The sequence below is a fragment of the Ovis canadensis genome, chromosome 20 (genome assembly GCF_042477335.2).
Source record: "Ovis canadensis isolate MfBH-ARS-UI-01 breed Bighorn chromosome 20, ARS-UI_OviCan_v2, whole genome shotgun sequence".
Classification (NCBI taxonomy): Eukaryota; Metazoa; Chordata; class Mammalia; order Artiodactyla; family Bovidae; genus Ovis; species Ovis canadensis.
In genome coordinates, this window is record NC_091264.1 from 50,473,261 (window position 1) to 50,491,807 (window position 18,547).

General features: G+C 39.6%; 1 long non-coding RNA gene, 1 other non-coding gene and 1 pseudogene across 2 annotated transcripts in view; 1 reads left to right on the top strand and 2 right to left on the bottom strand.

Annotated features, from left to right (window-relative positions):
* The first annotated feature begins 1,428 nt into the window (after window positions 1-1,428).
* LOC138425757 (placental prolactin-related protein 4-like) lies at window positions 1,429-18,433 on the top strand (annotated as a pseudogene).
* The window catches only part of LOC138425758 (uncharacterized), a 33,186-nt gene continuing 23,753 nt past the window's right edge, over window positions 9,115-18,547 (bottom strand). Inside the window, exon 3 of the long non-coding RNA XR_011251373.1 lies at window positions 9,115-9,851. This is a non-coding gene — a long non-coding RNA (uncharacterized lncRNA). The remainder of the gene's footprint in view (window positions 9,852-18,547) is intronic.
* On the bottom strand, window positions 10,230-10,338 carry LOC138426114 (U6 spliceosomal RNA). The gene has a single exon (XR_011251538.1). It is a non-coding gene; the product is annotated as a U6 spliceosomal RNA (small nuclear RNA).

Sequence of the window (18,547 nt, forward strand, 5' to 3'; positions counted from 1 at the left end):
AAAATGAAACTGTACCCCTGTCTTTTACCATACACAAAAATCAACTAAAAATGGATTAAAAGTTGAACATAAGACTTTAAGCAATTAAACTCCCAGGAAAAAACATCAGCGTAATCTTCCTTGACACCAGTCTTCGCAATGAGTTTTTGGGTTTCACACCAAAAGCAAAGGCAACAGCTGCAAAAATAAACAAGTGGGACCACATCAAACTCAAAACAAAGGAACATCAACAAAATCAAATGGCAACCTACGGATTGAGAGAAAATATTTCCAAATCGCATATCTGATAAGGGCTTAACATTCAAAAATACATGATACTCATACAATTCAAGGGCAAAAAACCAGAAATAATCCAAATTTTTAATGGAGTATAAGAAAAGTAAGAGTTTCGATAAATCTGAAGATTAGACTGTAGATGAAAGACACAGCAAGGTTCTCCTTCCAGAACAACAACAGCCTGTGCCTTCCTGGCATTACTTTCTTCATCTCCATGACAATTACAGTTCACAGTGTACATTCTTCAATTCATAGCAATCACTGCACAGTGAGCTATGATATGTGCTAAGAATAGTCCCACTTGGGAAAAAAAAAAAACAACACTAATATTTGCATACTTACTATTTAGGCATATAAAAAGGAAGGTAATGTTCAGAGTTTACCATTTCATTATTTTCTATATTTCATTTCAAAATTGAGCCATCTAGTAAAGAAAAATGAGTTGAGACCTCAATAATATATACACAGAAAATCATTTTTAAATGGGAGCTTTAATGGATTATAATTTGGAGGCAATTTATTATTACTATTGTAACTGTATTCTTTTTGATTCTCTGCTGCATCAGGTTAGTAATTTATTACAAATATTAATACCAACATACGGACAAATACTACTAAAGTTATTGTGAATAGAGAAAGACATAGATTATATTAGGCAAGAAATCAAAGTATGGGAAGTCAGCAATGGTATAAAAATAAAGGGCAGTATTGCCTTGAAACAAAGTAAGGTTCTCAAAGTTTCTTGAAACACCAAGAACAAGTCAGATGTGAGAAATTAGCTTAATTTGTATACCAAAAACTCTACCTGAAGAAATTTATATTCATAAAAACATTATGATGCTAAAAACCAAAATTTGGCCAGAGAATAGGGTAGGGGTGGGTATATAGACATTCACAATTCTCCATTGCTTAGTGCATCAGGCTCTCAAGGACCACCCTCACTGAAGTCTTTCTCTATTGCTCAACCTGCAGGTACCAGCATGGAGAAAGAGATAGCTCTACTCCACAGGCAGTGGAACCCTACTTTTATGGCCTCCTGGCTTTCCTTAAGAAGCATCCCATGCAGCAGATTTCCTCCATCCCATCCCATCCCATCCAGCTGACTCCCCATGGTCAACAGGAGTCCTCACCCTGGGATCATTCCTCAAACCCATGGCTCCAGCTCCCAGCTTCCGTGGACACCAGTGGACTTACAACCCTGTCCAAGGTATGAAAGGCTGCAGCATGGCTTGTCTATGTGGTTCTCACTCCGTTCAGACTGTCACAGACTAGTTAGTTCACTCCCCAACTGTTTTAAATGCCTCCCCCATCCCAGTGGATGGCCATGGACACAGGGATCTCTCCCCTGCGCTTCAGCTCCCTCACCCCCAGGTGCAGGCTGGTCCCGCTTGCTCTCCTCCTCCTTTCCCCTTCCTCCTTGTCCCTTCTTTCCTTTGTCCTACTGAGTTCTGTATGGATCCGGATATTTGTGGTCTTCTGTGAGAACTGCTGCGTCTTTAGACGTTCTTGATGCATCCGTGGAGAGAGGTGTACCCCACTTCCACCTACCTCTCCGTCATCTTGTCCACCCCCATTTGTGCATGTATTAGAAACAAGTTTCCCTGTCTATTAAGTAACACTGCCATCACCACACGTTTAACTTTTGCTTTTTGAGAACACAAGTTCCTCTCTCTTTAGTTCAGTTCAGTCGCTCCGTCATGTCCAACTCTTTGCGACCCCCTGGACTGCAGCATGCCAGGCTTCCCTGTCCATCACTGATTCCCAGAGCTTACTCAAACTCATGTCCATCAAGTCCAGTGATGCCATTCGATGATGTCTACTCTCTCAGACAATTTCAAGTATACAACACAATCTTATTAGTAACAGTAACCATGCTATACATTAGATCCTCAGTTCAGTTGCTCAATCATGTCCAACTCTTCATGACCCTGTGGACTGCAGCAAGACAGGCTTCCTGTCTATCACCAACTTCCAAAGCTTGCTCAAACTCATGATTAGATCTCATGATTAGATCATGAGGCTCAAACATTAGATCCTCAGAGCTTACTAATTTTTTATACATGAAAATGTGTAACCTCTAAAAATCCCTCCTTATTTCCCCCACCCACCAGGCTCTGGCAATCATTTTTCTACTCTGAGTTCCTTTTATTTTTTTCTTGAGATTCCTTATAATTGACATCATATGGTATTTGTCTTTCTCTGACTTAGTTCACTTAGCATAATGCCCTCCAGTTTCATCCATGTTGCCACAAATGGAAGGATTTCTTTCTTTTTCTGATGGCTAAATAATATTTACCTATATATGTCACACGGAGAGGGCAATGGCACCCCACTCCAGTACTCTTGCCTGGAAAATCCCATGGATGGAGGAGCCTGGAAGGCTGCAGTCCATGGGGTCGCTGAGGGTCAGACATGACTGAGCGACTTCACTTTCACTTTTCCCCTTCATGCACTGGAGAAGGAAATGGCAACCCACTCCAGTGTTCTTGCCTGGAGAATCCCAGGGACGGGGGAGCCTGGTGGGCTACCGTCTATGGGGTCACACAGAGTCGGACACGACTGAAGTGACTTAGCAGCATATATGTCATATCACATTGTTTTAATCCAGTCACCTGTTGAAAGATACTCAGGTTCTGCCTACACCAAGGCTACTGTGAATAATGCTGCAGTGACCATGGGAATACAGATCTCTCTTTGAGACAATGATTTCATTTCCTTGAGTATATATCCAGAAGTGGGATAATGGATCACATAACAGTTCTCTTTCACATTTCTTGAGGAACCTCCACAGTACTTTTCCATGGGAGTTGCACCAATATGCATCCCTACCAACAGTGCATAAGCACTTCTTTCTGTCCACATCCTCAATAACATCTATCATTTCATACGTTTTTAGTACTAGCCATTCAAACACATGAGTTGATATCTCTTCTGCTTTAGTTCTGTATTTCCTTGATTATTAGTGATGCTGAGCATCTTGTCATATACCTCTTGATCATCTATATGTCTTATTAGTAGAAAAATGTCTATACTTTAAAGATGTAGCATACATTTTGTTTACTATATTCCAATATATGAAACTCAGTTGCCTACGTATATATCAACAATGAACTATTAGAAAATGGAATAAAGAGAACAATCCCATTTACTGTTACTATCAAAAAAAGATAAAACACTTAGAAATAAACTTAAGCAACATGTTGAAAGATTTATACAAAACCTTTAAGACATTGATAAGAGAAATTCTTAAAAAGATAAATATATGTAAAGTTAGGTTGTCTATTCAATGTGTTTCTTGTTTCTTGAAGTAAGATTTGTATTGCTATACTTTGCCGACTAAGGTCCGTCTAGTCAAGGCTATGGTTTTTCCTGTGGTCATGTATGGATGTGAGAGTTGGACTGTGAAGAAGGCTGAGTGCCAAAGAATTGATGCTTTTGAACTGTGGTGTTGGAGAAGACTCTTGAGAGTCCCTTGGACTGCAAGGAGATCCAACCAGTCCATTCTGAAGGAGATCAGCCCTGGGATTTCTTTGGAAGGAATGATGCTAAAGCTGAAACTCCAGTACTTTGGCCACCTCATGCGAAGAGCTGACTCATTGGAAAAGGCTCTGATGCTGGGAAGGATTGGGGGCAGGAGGAGAAGGGGACGACCAAGGATGAGATGGCTGGATGGCATCACGGACTCGATGGACGTGAGTCTGAGTGAACTCTGGGAGATGGTGGTGGACAGGGAGGCCTGGCATGCTGCAATTCATGGGGTCACAAAGAGTCGGACACGACTGAGCGACTGAACTGAACTGAACTGAAACTTCCCTCTTAGAACTGTTTCTGTTGCATCCTATAGGTTTAGATCATGTTTTCATTGTGCTTTGTTTCTAGGAATTTTTTTTTATTTCCCTTATTTCTTCAGTAACCTGCTCATTATTTAGAAATGTGTTGTTTAATCTCCATGTGTTTGTGTACTTTAAAGTTTTTTTTTTTTCTCTAATTGGTATCTAGTCTCACAGTGTTGTGGTCAGAGAAAATGCTTGATATAATTACAATTTTCTTAAATTTACTGAGGTTTGATTTGTGACCCAAGATGAGGAAAGCATTCCATGTGCACTTAAGAAGTGTATTCTTCTGCATTTGGATGGAATGTGCTGAAGATATCAATTAGGTCCGTTTGGTCTAATATTTCCTTTTAGGCTTATGCTTCCTTATTAATTTTCTGTTTTATTGATCTGTCCATTGGCATAGGTGCGGTGTTAACTTGTCCTACTATTATTGTGTTACTGTCAATTTCCTCTTTTATGTCAGTTAGTGTTTACCTTAGGTATTGAGGTGTTCATGCTGGGTATGTAAATATTTACAATTGCTATGTCTTTTTCTTGGACTGATCCCTTGATCATTTGGTAGTTTCCTTCTTTATCTCTTATAATAGTTTTGATTTCAAGGTCTATTTTTTCTGATACAAGAATTGCCAATCCGACTTTCTTTTGATTTCCTTTTGCATGGAATATCCTTTTCCATCCTCTCACTTTCAGTCTGTATGTGTCTCTAGGACTGAAGTGGGTCTCTTGTAGACAGCATATATATGGGTTTCGTCTTTGTATCCATTCAGCCAGTCTGCGTCTTTGGTAAAAATGGAAGATAATAGCAAGTAAAACAATTGATAAAGGATTACTTTCCAAAATATACAAGTAGTTCATACAACTCAATCATTAAAAGCAAAGGCAAGGGCTGCAAAAATAAACTAGTGGGACTACATCAAACTCAAAACCTTCTGCATAGTAAAAGAAGCCATCAATAAAATGAAATGGCAACCTACGGAATGAAAAAAATATTTGCAAATCACATATTTTGCCGGGGTCCAGCCCCAGTGGATCCAGGGAATTCGAAGCAGGGATGGAGTCAGTGAGGGAAAACTTTTTTATTTAGAAATATGAAGAGAGATTAGGGAAGAATAGTGTAGTAGGATAATTAGTGGAGAAAAGAGGCTGAATAACTTGGTTTACGTGGAAAACCAATAAAGTTCCAAGACAAGGAACTTGCACCATCTATGTAGGCCACCGGCGCCCGCTTGAATAACGGAGGGTGCCCCGCCATGGGCTCCCTCTTGCCTGGGTCTTAGAAGCCAGGGCAAATAAGTAGACTCGGTGAGCCTCCACACTCCTTATGGGAATTCAGCCAGAAAAGGGAGAAAAGAACGACATGGGGGAGACAAGCATCAGTGCCAGATCCACAACTTTATTTTCAAAAGCAGCTTATATACCCCAAGTTGTACATAAAGAAATAATGGAATATGCAGAGTTATGCAGGGGCAGCAGTCCTGACCCTTATGGAGACCAGACTTTATTTTTGCATAACTTCCCGTTTACATTATCTTCTGGCCAGGGGGCCTGTTAACATTTTTATGGCTCTTTTCCTAGATAAATGTCTATCAACCAGAAAACTCATTTTCCCCTGAAGTGTTTTTTCTTTAATCTGCATCACCCTCAAAGTACTAAATAAAGTTACATTCCTGTAGAACAAAGGTGCAGTGGGTTATAACAAAGAAAGTACTTAACTCAAAGATCTAATGTTGCTAATGCCAGGGCTACTACCTGTTTTTTCTATATACCAACTATATCTACAAATAAAAGATATGGAAACTTGGCAGCAAGTATTGGCTCAACAAATGAAACCCTTAATCAGTCCTATTCTAATGATTTTGATTCCTCGGAAGCCCCTACATTCCTAGGATGTTTTAAGCTTCCTGTGCCTCTCGCAGTGGGGAGGCCGCAAACAATCACATATGCAGCTGTAAGAGTCTGGCAGGCAGGCTAGAAAGCCATCAGAGGGTTTTTTGGATTGAAACACTTATTATGCCCAGGAGACTTATTATCTAAAAGCTCTAAATTAACTTTTTCCAGAAAAAGGTGGTGGGGGGACAGCCCCCTGTTAATGTCAGAAGAGTAGGTGGAAAGCATAACACAGTAAAGCAGGCAGACTCTGGTTTGGGGGCAGATGCACAAGGAGACCCAGCGAGGCTCCCTTAAGGCCCAACTTGCCTTTGCCTGTCGGGCCCCTTAACCTCATAACCTTTGCCATGGGTGGGACTCCTCGTGCTGGCTCCCGGCAATATTTGGTAAGGGCTTCATATCCATGTACATATAAGAGACTCATACAACTCAGTAGGAATAAAAAAAGTAAATAACCCAAATTATTAAATGAGCAAAGTAAGAGTAAGTATTTTGAAAAATCAGAAGATGAGACTGCAGATGACAGACACTGTAAGGTTTTCCTTCCAGAACAAATGCCTGTGTCTTCCTAGCATTGCTTTCTTTATTTCCAATCACCTGTTTGGTGATTACAGTTCACAGTATACGCCCTACACTCAATAACAATCACCCTACACTGAGCTATATGTGCTAAGAATAGCCCTACTAACTATAAAAAACTAATAATTACATACTTAATCTTGAGTAACATAAAATACAGGGTGATTTGCAGAATTTTCCACTCCATTGTTTTCTACATTCTATGTCAAAATTGAAATATCTAGTAAGGAAAAATGAGTTAGGGGACCTCAACAACACATGGATAGAAACTCATTTAAAACTGGGAGCATTACTGGATTATAATTCAGGGGAATGTATTATTACTAATAGTACTGTAATTTTATTTCCTTTAATTCTCTGCTATACTAGGTTGATATTTATTTAAAATATTAATACCAACATAGAGACACACAGTACTCAAGTAACAGTAGATTGAGAAAGACAAAGCTTATGAGGCAGGAACTGAAATTATAGAAAGTTAGCAATGGTATCAAAACCAGGGGCAGTATTGCCTAGAAAGAAAGCAGAGTTCTCTAATTTTTGCGATAACACAAACAAGCAAGATGTGAGCCAACCAACTTAAGCTGTATATCAGAAACCTCACCAGAAGGAAAATGAAGTTCATAAAAATATGACAATGCTAAAAGCCAAAATCCAGACAGTAGAATAGGGTAGTGTATATGTAGATACTGAAAATCACAAACAGAGGTAGACATGGAAGGAAATAAAATAATGAGCAAAGACTAATAGAGTTTTGCCAAGAATTATGCACGAGTCATAGCAAACACCCTCTTCCAAAAACACAAGAGAAGACTCTATACATGGACATCACCAGATGGTCAACACCAAAATCAGATTGATTATATTCTTTGCAGCCAAAGATGGAGAAGCTCTATACAGTCAACAAAAACAAGACCAGGAGCTGACTGTGGCTCAGATCATGAACTCCTTATTGCCAAGTTCAGACTCAAATTGAAGAAAGTAGGGAAAACCGCTAGACCATTCAGGTATGACCTAAATCAAATCCCTTATGATTATACAGTGGAAGTGAGAAATAGATTTAAGGGCCTAGTGCCTGATGAACTATGGAATGAGGTTCGTGACACTGTACAGGAGACAGAGATCAAGACCATCCCCATGGAAAAGAAATGCAAAAATGCAAAATGGCTGTCTGAGGAGGCCTTACAAATAGCTGTGAAAAGAAGAGAGGCGAAAAGCAAAGGAGAAAAGGAAAGATATAAGCATCTGAATGCAGAGTTCCAGAGAATAGCAAGAAGAGATAAGAAAGCCTTCCTCAGCGATCAATGCAAAGAAATAGAGATGGAAAAGACTAGAGATCTCTTCAAGAAAATTAGAGATACCAAGGGAACATTTCATGCAAAGATGGGCTCGATAAAGGACAGAAATGGTATGGACCTAACAGAAGCAGAAGATATTAAGAAGAGGTGGCAAGAATACACAGAAGAACTGTACAAAAAAGATCTTCACGACCCAGATAATCATGATGGTCTGATCACTAATCTAGAGCCAGACGTCCTGGAATGTGAAGTCAAGTAGGCCTTAGAAAGCATCACTATGAACAAAGCTAGTAGAGGTGATGGAATTCCAGTAGAGCTGTTTCAAATCCTGAAAGATGATGCTGTGAAAGTGCTGCACTCAATATGCCAGCAAATTTGGAAAACTCAGCAGTGGCCACAGGACTGGAAAAGGTCAGTTTTCATTCCAATCCCAAAGAAAGGCAATGCCAAAGAATGCTCAAACTACCGCACAATTGCACTCATCTCTCACACTACTAAAGTAATGCTCAAGATTCTCCAAGCCAGGCTTCAGCAGTACGTAAACTGTGAACTTCCTGATGTTCAAGCTGGATTTAGAAAAGGCAGAGGAACCAGAGATCAAATTGCCAACATCCACTGGATCATGGAAAAAGCCAGAGAGTTCCAGAAAAACATCTATTTCTGCTTTATTGACTATGCCAAAGCCTTTGACTGTGTGAATCACAATAAACTGTGGAAAATTCTGAAAGAGATGGGAATACCAGACCACCTGACCTGAGTCTTGAGACATCTGTATGCAGGTCAGGAAGCAACAGTTAGAACTGGACATGGAACAACAGACTGGTTCCAAATAGGAAAAGGAGTACGTCAAAGCTGTATATTGTCACCCTGCTTATTTAACTTATATGCAGAGTACATCATGAGAAATGCTGGACTGGAAGAAACACAATATCAATAACCTCAGATATGCAGATGACACCACCCTTATGGCAGAAAGTGAAGAGGAACTCAAAAGCCTCTTGATGAAAGTGAAAGAGGAGAGTTCAACATTTAGAAAACAAGATCATGGCATCTGGTCCCATCACTTCATGGGAAATAGATGGGGAAACAGTGGAAACAGTGGCTGACTTGATTTTTGAGGGCTCCAAAATCACTGCAGATGGTGATTGCAGCCATGAAATTAAAAGACGCTTACTCCTTGGAAGGAAAGTTATGACCAACCTAGATAGCATATTCAAAAGCAGAGATATTACTTTGCCGACTAAGGTCCGTCTAGTCAAGGCTATGGTTTTTCCTGTGGTCATGTATGGATGTGAGAGTTGAACTGTGAAGAAAGCAGAGCACCGAAGAATTGATGCTTTTGAACTGTGGTGTTGGAGAAGACTCTTGAGAGTCCCTTGGACTGCAAGGAGATCCAACCAGTCCATTCTGAAGGAGATCAGCCCTGGGATTTCTTTGGAGGGAATGATGCTGAAGCTCCAGTGCTTTGGCCACCTCATGCAAAGAGTTGACTCATTGGAAAAGACTCTGATGCTGGGAGGGATTGGGGGCAGGAGGAGAAGGAGACGACAGAGGATGAGATGGCTGGATGGCATCACGGACTCAATGGACGTGAGTCTGAGTGAACTCTGGGAGATGGTGATGGACAGGGAGGCCTGGCGTGATGTGATTCATGGGGTCGCAAAGAGTCGGACATGACTGAGCAACTGAGTTGAACTGAATGAGCATCAGAAACATCAAAGCACAAAAGGGTCTAAAAAATAAATCATAAAGGGACTTGGTCATCTGATTAAAAAAATAAGAGAGTCAAATTAGAAAACCAAAATATAAAGACTTGTGCACATGATAGAACCAGAAAATGCTCAGCAGAGAAAATTTCGGCCTTAGTGACCAGTGAACAGAAGCCTCCAGCATCAGGAACAAAAACCCTGGGCAGGACTCACGACTGTGTGCTTCTGGGAACAGCCTCAGTTTCAAAGTTTGGGCACTATACCACCTAAAAGTGAACACAGACAAGGATTATAGCTTGCTATGACACTGAATCAAGACCATAGTGTTTGTTAGTTTATTTTTCTCAATAAATTATAAAGTTAATGAATCACTAATCAATGATAATTGACACCATCAGTTTCCAGTCAGATCCTCTTTAGCCATATGTTGGATATCTGAACCTGTTATATGATCCCCAATAATATTTTTAATAATTAAATTTATTGATGTTTAATTGAAGGGGACTTGCTTTAAATACTGCACTGCTTTCAGCCAAACATCAACATGAATCAGCCATAGGTGTACCAATGTCCCCTGCTCTCGAACCACATTTGCACCTTCCTTCCTACCTTCCTTCCCATCCCAACCCTTGAAGCTGTTACAGAAATATATGGAAGGCTTCACAAATTTGTGTGTCATCCTTGGGCAGGGGCCATGCTAACCTTCTCTGTATTATTGCAATTTTTTAATATATGTGCTACCAAAGCGAACACAGAAATAACATTTCAATAGAAAAAAAATCATATAGTTAGTCATCTACCAATAAATAATATATTACATTAGGAATTAGGGTATTCTGCTATATTTACTGCCTCTTATAAAATCTAATTTTGATAAGGCCCAAAGTTCCATGTCAGAATTAAGCATATATTTATGCATAATACATGTATGCACAGAAATATATGCACACAAATATGTCTATGTTATACAAGCTATTACTCTCCTTGTCTGTCACAATAAGCTATTTAGTTGATGAGACAGATAGTCCTAAATTTCTCCAACTTATTTGTCTTCTTTTTGAGAAACACTTCTTTTATTTTCATCACCTAATTTTCTTTTTTTTTTTCTTTTTTTAATTTATTTTTTATTTTACTTTACAATACTGCATTGGTTTTGCCATACATTGATATGAATCTACCATGGGTGTACATGAGCTCCCAAACCTGAACTGCCCCCTCCTCCCCATATCATTTCTCTGGGTCATACCAGTACACCAGCCCCAAGCATCCTGTGTCCTGTATCAAACCTAGACTGGCGATAACATTTCTAACATGATAGTATACATGTTTCAATGCCATTCTCCCAAATCATCCCACCCTCTCCCTCTCCCTCAGAGTCCAAAAATCTGCTCTATACATCTGTGTCTCTTTTGCTGTCTCGCATACAGGGTCATCATTATCATCTTTCTAAATTCCATATATATGTGTTAGTATACTGTATTGGTGGTTTTCTTTCTGGCTTATTTCACTCTGTATAATCGGCTCCAGTTTCATCTACCTCATTAGAACGGATTCAAATGTATTCCTTTTAATGGCTGAGTAATACTCCATTGTGTATATGTACCACAGCTTTCTTATCCATTCATCTGCTGAGGGACATCTAGGTTGCTTCCATGTCCTGGCTATTATAAACAGTGCTGCGATGAACATTGGGGTACATGTGTCTCTTTCAATTCTGGTTTCCTCAGTGTGTATGCCCAGCAGTGGGATTGCTGGGTCACAAGGCAGTTCAATTTCCAGTTTTTTAAGGAATCTCCACACTGTTCTCCACAGTGGCTGTACTAGTTTGCATTCCCACCAACAGTGTAAGAGGGTTCCCTCTTCTCCACACCCTCTCCAGCATTTATTGCTTGTAGACTTTTGGATCACAGCCATTCTGACTGGTATGAAATGGTATCTCATTGTGGTCTTTATTTGCGTTTCTCTGATAATGAGTCATCACCTAATTTTAAATAACCATTTTATTCTTAGATACCATGCCCCTCTGAAATAAGAGCAGAGAAAATCTAGTAAATGCTGATATCTTATCCTTAATTAAATTACCACTCTTCTAGTAAATTAGAAGAAGAATCATGTTCAGATCTCATTCAGGAGGGTAAAATCTCTATTTTATCAGTTCTCTTGTCCAAACTAAATTCTTGCTTACTTCATTCTTAAATTCTGCTTCCTTAAAAAGGATGGACAGGAAAAGTAATATTAAAACCATGCTTGCAAGAGTCTATGATTTTATGCTTCTGTTGGCCAAAGGTAGGGCCAGGAATAATTTCTGAAATATTACAATACATCACAGAAGCATGAAGGTCTAGTTCTACTGTCAAAGAGAAGATGCTTGGAGATGGTTCAAAACCTAAGCCCCATGGGTTGTCAGGATGTACTCCCAACCAGACAAATAAATTTTGTGTAAAAAACGTCAAAGTCAGGAAAGGGCAGGCCTTGTTTGTAGAGCCAATGACATTGTCTTGGTTGCTGACCAGGTAATATTCTTATATTACCATCTGGAGATTTATTTGCTATTTTCCCAAAGAAACAAAGTTAACGAGAAGATTAAAGATGCATAAAAGTAGAAGAGCCGCCAAGGTGCCTAGAAGAAAGGCTAGCCAGGAGAACCAGGCCCCCACCATAATTGTCAGAGACTGTAACAGTGAGTGTTTTATAGACAGAGCAGAACAAGTGGATAAAACCAATGTTCTAGGGTCGCTTTGTTTCGCAGTCAAAGACAAAATATTTTTCTCTTTAAGCAGATTCATCACAGCTTCTGATGTGGTCCTGGTTACACACATGCAGACCGACGGCCACAGGCATGTGTGATGTGACATCAGGAAGTGAACAGATGAGTGTATTGGTGCCCAGTCACCTGCATCTGCTAATAATGGGACCTGGGGAAAATCACTTGCCCTCTCCAAGTCACTGCATCTTCATTAACATAACTTGATGATCATAGTGAAGATTAAGGCTGTCTCACAGGGTTACTGTGAAACACAAATTTTAAAATTTTTAAAGCTTTTGGGAAAGTATTAAAGACATGCATGGGGTTACAAAGGTGAGTGAGCAGATCCAAGGTACAGTATCATTTTTCTCTTAGTATTCTCTTTGTACTCAATAGTAGCGATCAGTCAGTTGTGTGTTTACTCTTACCCCAGCGTGATGGTAAACCACACAGATCAACTGGACTTTTCTTGTCATTTCAGTGTCTAAAATGCAAGCATTACTCTATGTAGAGTGAAAAAATTACAAACTCCTAGAGGGCCTTGCTGCTCAGAGTCTGCAGAGTCCCAACATTAAATGGTCTTAAAAGAATGGCCTAAACACTCTGGCTCAGAATTAAGTTCCAAATGTTTGCAGAGCACAGAAGCACTTCTGGGAGCAATACAAAAATGCGGGTAGTAACCTACTTCTCCAACTATCTATCTGCGCAAATATAATCATCCATCTAAATTTACACAGAAGGTGCTGCTTCTTCCCCACCCGAGCTACTACAGCACCAATTTCTGCTCAGAGCAACAGGGAAACAGAAGGCTTCCCTCCACAGGATGGATTTGATAACCGCAAGTGACTAGATAATCTCAGAATGGCTTATGTTTTTATTTAAGCAGAGTCCCGCCTGCTCCTGCTGCTGGTCATGTCAAATCTGTTCTTGTGCCAAGGCAACTTCTGCACATTCCTCTGTCCTCATGGTGATGACCTCTGCTTGAACTCCCTTAAAGACCTGCTTAACCGTGCCACCAACCTGTCCCAGGACATCTATAACCTCTCCTCGAAAATGTTCAATGAGTTTGTAAGTACTGTGGTGGTGGTGGTGTAGTTGCTAAGTTATGTCCGACTTTTGTGACCCCATGGACTGTAGCCTGCCAGACTCCCAGAAGGAAGCTTCGCATAAGTGACTGAATTATACTATCCTTTAAACAAGAAGGCTGCATCAGCCAAACTTCAAATAACATACTCTCTAGGTCAAAGAAGCCGTCAGCTCATAAGACGTGGAAATCGAAGAAAGGATCAGTTTTGTGAAATCTCAAAGACTCCTAAGAAGTGCAATAACTTTTTCTATTTCCTTTCATTCATTTTCTTTTTTAAATTTCCAAAATAAATGATTTTGTATTCGTCAGCTAGGAATGTCATAAAAGAATACAATAGACTCAGTGGAATAAACAATAGAAATTAAGATTTGCAGGGAATAATTTAGAACTACAATAGAAGGGGGGTTACAACTATAAACAATTATTCTCTTCCTGATGATGGTATTGGAAAGTTATATGTTAATTCTTTTAGGTCAATCAAGGAGCACACAATAGAGCAGACAACTAATTTTTAAAAAAAGGCGCTAAAGGTTTCTATTAAATTCATGTAGTTCTTTTTCAGTTCAGTTCAGGCACTCAGTCATGTCTGACTCTTTGTGACCCCATAAACTGCAGCACGCCAGGCCTCCCTGTCCATCACCAACTCCTGGAGTTTACTCAAACTCATATCCATTGAGTTGGTGATGCCATCCAACCATCTCATCCTCTGTCATTCCCTTCTCCTCCTGCCCTCAATCTTTCCCAGCATCAGGGTCTTTTCAAATGAGTCAGCTCTTCATATCAGGTGGCCAAAGTATTGGAGTTTCAGCTTCAACATCAGTCCTTCCAATGAACACCCAGGACTGATCTCCTTCAGAATGGACTGGTTGGATCTCCTTGCAGTCCAAGGGACTCTCAAGAGTCTTCTCCAATACCACAGTTCAAAAGCATCAATTCTTTGGCGCTCAGCTTTCTTTATAGTCCAACTCTCACATCTGTACATGACCACTGGAAAACCATAGCCTTGACTAGATGGACCTTTACTGGTAATGTCATGTCTCTGCTTCTTAATATGCTGTCTAGGTTGGTCATAACTTTCCTTCCAAGGAGTAAGCATCTTTTAATTTCATGGCTGCTTTATGCACTAGTTTTTGTTTTATCCTCCATTTTTGACTGTCCATGTTTTTTCCAACTCTTCCAAGTAATCTTTTTAAATGTTCATAACTTCCGCTAAAGATTAGTTTTTCTCTATCAATGTGTTAGTTAGATTTTTCTACTCTTATTCTCAGTCGATGCTTAGTGTTTCCTACAACTTTACGCCATCTTTTTCTGATGTACCATTTTGTCACCATAAACAACATTGTATTCTGCACGTGGGATAAACACTAAGTTTTTTGTTGTGTGGATTCAGAGATAAGTCAGAGTTATAATTGTATAACTCCTTATAAGGGAATATATTGGCTTCAACCCACAGTAAACAAGAGATTAAATGGTTAAATATAGGTGCGTGCATGTGTTCTAAGTCACTTCAGTTGTGTCCGACTCTTTGCAACCCTACTGACTATAGCCCAACAGGTTACTCTGTCCATAGACAGGCAAGAATCCTGGAGTATGCTGCTATACCATCTTGCAGGGGATTCTCCTCACCTCGGGATCAAACCTGAGTCTTCTTCTATCTCTTGCGTTGGCAGGAATGTTCTTTACCACTACCATCACCTGAGAAGCACCAAATATTGGTACATATGTACTATGAACTGAAGTTGTTCAGTTGTGTCCAACTCTTTGTGACCCCATGGACTGTAGCTTACCAGGCTACATTCATGGGATTTTCCAGGCAAGAATACTGGAGTGGGTTGCCATTTCCTTCTCCAGAGGATCTTCCCGACCCAGGGCTTGAAGCCGGGTCTGCCGCATTGCAGGCCACCAGGGAAGCCCTACATATGTACTATAATTGGGTCAAATACTAAATTTTAAAAAAAAGATAATAAAACAGAGGCTGAACTCAGAAAAGTTAGATGTAAAATCATTTTTTATAGAGACAATGTAGAGAAAAAGTAGGAAAAGAATGACTTTCAAATTTTGTGACCCCACCCATTAAAAAAAATTACACATCTATCAAACATGTTAATGTTCTGGTAATGGGTTCATCTAGTGAATGCCCAACAACCCTAACTAATTACCTGATCACTTTCAGGATGAACAGTATGCCCAGGGCAGATAGTACTATATCAATACCACCAACAGCTGCCACACCACTTCCCTCCATGCTCCTGAAGAAAAAGAACAAGTCCAGCACATGCACGTGAGTCTTTTACCCCTGGGTTTTTCACTGGATCAAATGAGACACTATACAGATGTTACCAAGAATCAGATTATTAGAGGCAATGGTAATTGTACATGCAGAGAAAGGTGGAAGAACCATCAGAGTTGAAGAGAAATTATATTATGCAGTTGATGAAGCATGAGTGAAATCAAGGGATGACTAAACATTTGTAGTAGCAAAATAAATAACAGATCTATAAATTGTCCATGCAGACAACTTTAGTTCAACCAATGCATTAGACACAGGATTGCAGCTATTATACTGTATCAAAACATGAAATGAATGAACTTCCATGGGTAAAATATAAGATTGCAAAATTCATGAATATGTAAGAAACACACCCTAGTTTTGCGTACTCCCTGTTACTAGTGAGTTCTATGTGGGAGTCCTATACTGCACCACCAGAGCCCCCGCATCTGCCTTTCAAGGCTCTCCTGATTCTGCTTCTACTTCTCTGACACCTTCATTCGTCATTCTCAATGACTCCTCTGTCACCTTTTATTCTTAATCTGTAAGTCTCCCCACAATGGCCTATAAAACATTGTTTTGCTTCCCATGTCCGCAACGATTGCCTCTGTTCTGAGGACAACACAGTTTACATATCAAGCCTCAATCATTTATGGCGGCTCCAAACTTTCATCATTATAATCTCTCCTTTCTGATTTCCTGCATTATCCTTCCTCCTAACATTATTTAAAATATTTTCACATGCATCTCCCTTTAAAATACTATCTTCTCTCTCTACAACTTTCTTAATGATACCAGCATTCTTTTCCTCTGTTAACCTCATTAATAATGAGGATGATCAAGTAAAGGAAAAAGGTCAAAGACAAAGAGGAGGAGAGATTTGTCAATAAGCTTAAATTTAAAGTTTATTGAGAGTTACTACATGGCTTCACATTTTACTCAGCACTTTATGTGCATTACTATATTTAATCTATTCAGTTTTCTGTTCTTTACCAGTAAAACAGTTCATGGCTGTAAAGAAATCAAGCATATTAAGTAGAGATCTTCAGCCCTCAGGATTTTCATGCTCAATTCTGCTAGTAGTAGTGAACTAGGGGGGAAACCCTCCATTGTGAATCCCACTGATGCTGTTACTAAAGACAACGCTGTACCATTTTCTGCCTGGACACATATCAACAAAACAGACTCTTCTGAGTCAGCAGGGGACTGGTGTTGGGATCAGCTGAGGAGAGAAGCCTGTTTAGGAATGTCATGTCTTCTTCCTTGTCTCTTTGTTGTAATATCATAAAATAAATTACCAATCAAAAATCAATATGAAGGACTCATCTGATTCATTAATACAAATGAATCACTGGGTGACAGTGATGTGGGCACAGATGGAATCCTTCTTTCCTGGGTCAGGCACTGTAGGCACGTACTGACTTGCCATAAAATACTTAGATTCTCTCACGCAAATATACAAACATAAAAGAACTCACTGAGTGGTGGTAGAATTTCAGAGGAAAAAAGAAAATTCTTCATGTTATAAATTAGAACATATCAGAATCAGTTCCTAAAATAACCTAGATTTTTAATAATTCAGCGAAGTGTGAACTAATAGGTTACATTTTATACTTGTGCAACTTTTACTACCTTCAAAAATCTCTGCCATACACATAGGAATAACCAAGAGTTCTTTAGGTCAACTGCTCTGAGCAAAGATCACATGTTACCAAAACCACTGAATTATGATTATTTTAATGAGACTGTTTCTTATGGTTGCTTAGAATGAAGTTCTTAGTAAGTGGATACTCATGTTACTCTACTCCTGGAATGAACCTCTGTACCACCTAGTCACGAACCTGCGGAGTATGAAAGAAGTTTCAGATGCTATCCTATCAAGCCTCAGAGAGAATGTGAAAAAAGTGAAAGAACTTCAAGTACTCATAGAGAGGGTGTTCAGCCAGGTGAGCATGCTGTAGAGGGCTTTCTTGTTTTGCTCATGAACAAAAGAGGTGACCTCTGTAATGCGGAAGGAGTTTTGAAATATCTCATTTTGTAAGAAAAAGATTCATGACTTCTATATTCTAGACTGCTACTACATAAAGCAGGAACCTAGGCATTCATAGTGATAGATTCTACTGTAAAGGAATCCGAATTTCACTGCAGTTTTTGACATGGGCAGCCTTCCCTGCATTGCACACAATTTCACCAAAAGTTTGCCTCTTCCTGGGCACCAGTGGTTGAAATGTTTTCAAGAGTAAGAGAACTAGAGAACAGAATTTCCAAGATCAGCATTTTCTTCAAAGTAACCCAGGACATCTGCTATTGAAGTTCCACTTGTCTTCTTTCTCTGTTCTCCTCAGATCAAAGGATGAGAGTGGGAAGGAAGAAAAGAGAAAGTTAAAACTAAACTTGAGTTATGTTTCTACATTTTAGATTCCTAATAGGCTTCTTATAGGCTGGCTCCAAAATCCATATCCAGAGAGTTTTATATTCGTGTGTCTTCCCCAAATCTTAATTTGATAATCAGAAGGGACAAAGATAAGCAAATACTAATAAAACACAAAAGAGGTCATTATGTTTTGGGCATTCAGGTTATTCTTACAGTCAAGAGGAAGATGGCCTAAGCTAACACTGGTGAGGACTCTCATCCCTGCTGTCAAGCAATGAAGACAGGCGTCATTCTGCATTTTTTAACCTGTTCCACTGCCTGCGTAGGGATTCAGGAAAAATTGACATTTACACCAAACTCCTGGCATGCTGACTCCTCCATGACAAGTGCTAAATCCACATCCATCCCATCCAGCTCTGAGATGGTTGTAATGATCTATACCATAGCAAGTTTCTTTGACCTTTATAGCTTTTTAATGCATGCTCT